The sequence below is a fragment of the Triticum aestivum genome, chromosome 6A (genome assembly GCF_018294505.1).
Source record: "Triticum aestivum cultivar Chinese Spring chromosome 6A, IWGSC CS RefSeq v2.1, whole genome shotgun sequence".
In the NCBI taxonomy this organism is placed as follows: domain Eukaryota; kingdom Viridiplantae; phylum Streptophyta; class Magnoliopsida; order Poales; family Poaceae; genus Triticum; species Triticum aestivum.
The window spans coordinates 558,475,907-558,481,812 of record NC_057809.1 but is presented as its reverse complement, the minus strand read 5'-3'; positions in this window follow the sequence as shown (position 1 = coordinate 558,481,812).

The following is a 5,906-nucleotide window of genomic DNA, read 5'->3' as shown; positions in this document are numbered from 1 at the left end:
TGGATAGCAGTTCCTTACCCCCCCCCCCCCTCGTCCTTGAGGGAAATATCTTAGTCTTTGGATCCTTCAGATTCTTCATAGTGATAATATGATAATAATCCCGAGTGACTCAACAAATATAGCTATGCTCCCCGGCAACGGCGCTAGAAAAAGGTCTTGATAACCCACAAGTATAGGGGATTGCAACAGTTTTCGAGGGTAGAGTATTCAACCCAAATTTATAGATTCGACACAAGGGGATCCAAAGAATATTTGAAGGTATTAGCAACTGAGTTGCCAATTCGACCACACCTGGAGATTAATTATCTGCAGCAAAGTGACCGGTAGCAAAGTAGTTTGATAGTTTTGATAATAGTGACACCAGCAATGGTAATAGTAATAGTGATAGCAGTAATTTGTAGCAAGTGTAACAGTGATGATAGAAATAGTAACTTAGCAGAAACAATATAAGATAAATTCGTAGGCATTGAATCGGTGACTTGTCGGATGATATTCATCATGAGATAGTTATAACCTAGGGCGATACGGCACTAGCTCCAGTTCATCGATATAATGTAGGCATGTATTCCGTAAATAGTCATACGTGCTTTATTAAAAGAACTTGCATGACATCTTTTGTCCTACCCTCCCATGGCAGCGGGGTCCATATTGGAAACTAAGGGATATTAAGGCCTCCTTTTAATAGAGAACCGGAACAAAGCATTAACACATAGTGAATAAATGAATTCCTCAAACTACGATCATCACCGGGAGTGGGCCCGGTTGTTGTCACTCCGGGGTTGCCGGATCATAACCATAGTAGGTGACTATAACTTGCAAGATCGGATCTAAAACATGGATATAATTATGATAACATAAACGGTTCAGATCTGAAATCATGGCACCTGGCCCCAAAGTGACAAGCATTAAGCATGGCAAAGTCATAGCAACATCAATCTAAGAATATAGTGGATATTAGGGATCAGGCCCTACTAAACTAACTCGATTACATGATGAATCTCATCCAACTCCTCACCGACCAGCGAGCCTACAAAGGAATCACTCACTCTCGGTGGGGAGCATCATGGAATTGGTAATGGAGATTGGTTGATGATGACGAAGAACGAAGATCCCCCTCTCCGGAGCCCCAAAACGGACTCTAGATCTGCCCTCCCGAGGAAGAACAGGGCTTGGTGGCAGCTCCATCTCGTGGATCGCGATAATTCTTTCTCCCTGATTTTTTCTGGAAATATGTGATTTTATAGTATCAGGGGGTCGTTAGCGGGGCCACCAGGTGGGTACAACCCACCTAGGCGCGCCAGGAGAGGGGGCGCGCCCTAGTGGGTTGTGCCCACCCAGGGGCCCCTCTCTAGTGGGTCTTGGCTCCAGTAATTCATATTATTGATATAAAAAATCCACAAAAAGTTTCGTTCCATTCCGAGAACTTTTACTTCTGCACAAAAACAACACCATGGTTGTTCTGCTGAAAACAGCGTCAGTCCGGGGTTAGTTTCATTCAAATCATGCAAATTGGAGTCCAAAACAATAGGAAAAGCGTGAGAAAGAGTAGATATGTTGGAGATGTATCAGTGGTCTTCGCCTGCCAAAGACTCTGGTGGTGACGCTACTGTGGGCTCTGCGGTGACCTCCGTCCTACTGGCCTTGGTCTCGTTGCACCTACAAGGAAACCTTTGCCTGATGCCTCGGGACTCCTCGCCTGCGCCTGCCTCTTTAGCACTGAAGAGGGAACTGGTACACTGTGCCCGCTGGCGCCCGCCTAGCCTTGGTCGTCATGGCTCACGTCACGTGAACCTCGCGAGGTGCCCTTTGCATAGATATCTTCGCTCCTCGGGAGCCAGCCTAGTGAGGCTGCCCCCAGGAAGGTCTTGGTGTCGTCCTCCTCACGAGGGTCTTGAGTGGTTGTTACTGACAATGGGTCGTACCAGGCTGCTAGTGGAGTCCTGTCGTGGGCCGCAGGCAGGCAAGTCTGGGTACCCCCGTTCCCAGGACACCGACAGGCCCAACATGAGTCTACAAGAATAAAGTTGCATAGTAGACATCGGGCACGACCAGGCATTCCGGGCCCTGATGCATCTTGAACTACGTCAGTATTTCCTCAAAGAGGAAGGGATAATGCAGCACAACTACGGTAGGTATTTCCCTCAGTGATGAGACCAAGGTTATCAAACCCGTAGGAGAACCAAGCAACACTATGTCAATGGTACCTACACACAAAGAACAAATACTTGCAACCCAACGCGTAAGAGGGGTTGTCAATCCCTCCCGGGTAAAAGATAGATTTGTTTTGTAGTAGATTGGATAAATAGATCTCGCAATAAAGCAAAATAAATTAAATAAAGGAAAAGTGCAGAAAGGTATTTTTAGTTTTTTTTTTTGAATAATAGACCTGAAAATAAAAGCGAATAAAAAGAGATCTCGAAGGCAAATATGATAAAGAATAGACCCGGGGGCCGTAGATTTCACTAGTGGCTTCTCTCGAGAAAAATAGCATACGGTGGGTAAACAAATTACTGTTGGGAAATTGTTAGAACTTCAAATAATTATGACAATATCGAGACAATGATCATTATATAGGCATCACGTCCAAGATTAATAGACCGACTCTTGCCTGCATCTACTACTATTACTCCACACATCGCCTGCTGTCCAGCATGCATCTAGTGTATTAAGTTCAGGGAGAAACGGAGTGCTGCAATAAGAATGATGACATGATGTAGACAAGATCTATTCATGTAGGAATAGACCCCATCTTGTTATCCTTAATAGCAACGATACATAAGTGTCGGTTCCCCTTCTGTCACTGGGATCAAGCACCGTAAGACCGAACCCATCACAAAGCACCTCTTCCCATGGCAAGAAAAATCGATCTAGTTGGCACTAAACCAAAGATTCGAAGAAGAAATATGAGGCTATAAGTAATCATGCATATAATAGATCAAAGAAACTCAAATAACTTTCATGGATAAAAACATATATCTGATCATAAACTCAAAGTTCATCGGATCCGAACAAAGACACCAAAAAAAGAGTTACATCAAATAGATCTCCAAGAGACCATTTTATTGAGAATCCAGAGAGAGAGAGAGAGAGAGAGAGAGGAAGCCATCTAGCTACTAACTACGGACCCGAAGGCTACAATGAACTACTCACGCATCATCGGAGAGGCACCAATGAGGATGATGAACCCCTCCGTGATGGTGTCTAGATTGGATCTGGTGTTTCTAGAACTTGCGTCTACTGGAATTGTGTTTCGTCGACTCCCTTGGGTTTTTTGGATTTTCAGGGTATTTATAGAGCAAACAGGTGGTGCGGGAGGCCACCGAGGTGGGCACAACCCCAAGGGCGCGCCTGCCCCCCCCCCATGCGCGCCCTGGTGGATTGTGCCCCCTCGGGGCACCCCTCTTGTACTTCTTCGACCCAAGTTGTTCCTTCTGGTCCATAAAAAATCTCCAAAAAGTTTCGCTGCATTTGGACTCCGTTTGGTATTGATTTTCTGCGAAGTAAAAAACAAGCAAAAAACATCAACTAGCACTGGGCACTATGTCAATAGGTTAGTCCCAAAAAATGATATAAAGTTGCTATAAAATGATTGTAAAACATCCAATAATGATAATATAACATCATGGAACAAGCAAAAATTATAGATACGTTGGAGACGTATCAGGCCCTTGCCATAAGTCCACGAGACGGGGCGACTGAGGTCACATGATTGTGAGTCTCTACTCGTTACCGCATGTTCCCAAGACCCTAATGGTTTGGATATGTGATCCGAGTAGGCCTCTGGCCTTTTTTACACTGAGCACCACGCGGGAATAAGTATGGGCACTATGCGTCGTATGTATCAGCCGAAAGCTCTTCGGACGTCAGCGATTGAGCGACATGTGCCCGGGTGGCCCGTGTAAGCACCTGCCTTGTATAAGGAGGTTGCGAGGACTGATCTCGGCCGTCCATGCAACGTGCAAGAGTGCAAAGGGCGATGGGACCAAGACCCCTGCGCGCTTAGGACGTAGACCCGTGGAACCTAGGTAGGACTACAACCTGTTGATCAGCCGAGGCTGGTCATGACCTGATGGTGTGTCCGGCCGGAGTTGATCGATGCACCCCTGCAGGGAAGTTTAATCTATTCGAATAGTCGTGTCCACGATAACGGACGCTCGGAGTTGTATCCCGATCGATACAACTAGAACTGGATACTAGATGCTGAGGCATGTATTGGATATGATGGCTCCGGGATTGCTTTCTCGCGGGGAGTCGAGAAAGGATGTCTGGGCGCTAATGCTACAACATACATGTTGATAATAGTATGCTATTTTGTACTCTTCTAAATGCTGCAAGATGCTAGTCTTCGATAGGCTAGACCTTCCCTCTATTCTGGCAATTTTGCAGTTCAGTCCAAACATATAGCCTCATTCCTTTGACACTAATGCATACTTAGCACAATTTTGATGTAAGTCTTGCGAGTACTTTGGATGAGTACTCACAGTTGCTTTGCTACATCTTTTCCCCCATACCCATTTGCGGCGATCAGATGATGGATCCCAGGAGCCAGTTGCCACCACCGATGACTACTACTACCCCCGATGGAGCCTACTACTACGTGGAGACCGCCGACGACCAGGAGTAGTTAGGAGGCACCCAGGCAGGAGGCCTTGCCTTTTCGATTGTTGTTGCTTTTGTGCTAGCCTTCTTAAGGAAAACTTGTTTAACTTATGTTTGTACTCTCTTTTTTGCGTGAAGCTCATGTTTGTACTCAGATATTGTTGCTTCTGACTCTTGTGTATTCTAGCCCTTGAGCCCCCTGAGGTGTAATATAAAGCTTGTATTTTTTTAATCTGTGTCTAGAGTTGTGTTGTGATATCTTTCCGTAAGTCGTTGATTTTGATCGTACACATTTACGTGTATGATTAGTGTACGATTGAATCAGGGCTGTCACACGCGTGCAGCTACCCAATGATCTCATGGAGCATATGTGGACCCATAATGGAAACCGAGTGTAGTGTTTGAATTGCACACTTCAGATAAATTTTATGTTTGAACTATGTATTTGAAGTATGAACTATGTTTGAATTTTGAAACTACTCAAATCCCTTGTGATATTCACGTGCTTTGCCGGACATGTATGGATTTGAAGATTTACATATAAGGAGCGTGGCATATGAGAAGTGTAGCTGTCTGGCATGACTTTTGAGGAACCATCTGGCGCTGTCCAAGAACGCATACGGGTGTGTCCACAGATGTTTAGGAGACCAGATTTACTAAGTACGGCTGTAGATGTTTTGAGTCACTGAATCTCTCTTATGTTGTATGAACCTCTCACCAGCCCTCCCTCGTCCTCATCCACTGTACTCTCTTCCTCCCCCAATTCCTCTTGGAGACTTGGAGTAATGAACTATCAATTGAAGATCTGGGTCATGACATGATGATTTAGTTCAAAAAAGCAAGACCAACATATGTAAATTTTATTAATAAAAATAATTATCTCAGAGTGCTATATTTATGATGTGATGGAATTTATTTACCAATTGTTGATAGATAAACACCAGGTCTCTCTTATTATTGAATTTAGGAACTTAGATCTAAAGGAATTTTTTAAGATACTAAGCTTCTTACTGAACATTTTTAAACCCGTGAATTGTTTTCTATTTCACATGCAATGTTTGAAATCTATAAATATATTTTAAATTCATGTTAGAATTTATTTTTAAAATTTATAACATTTTTTAATCCAGAGTTTTTAAAAATACATGAAGTACTTTTGATTTAGTGAACTTCTTACAAAAACATGATACCCGTTTTTCTCCTAAGCTAGCGGTGCAGTGGGCGAGTGGGCAGGGTGCGAAGCTGAACAAGCGAAAGCTTCATGTGCCGGCCGATGTGAATGTTATAGGGCCTGTTTGTATGGGATC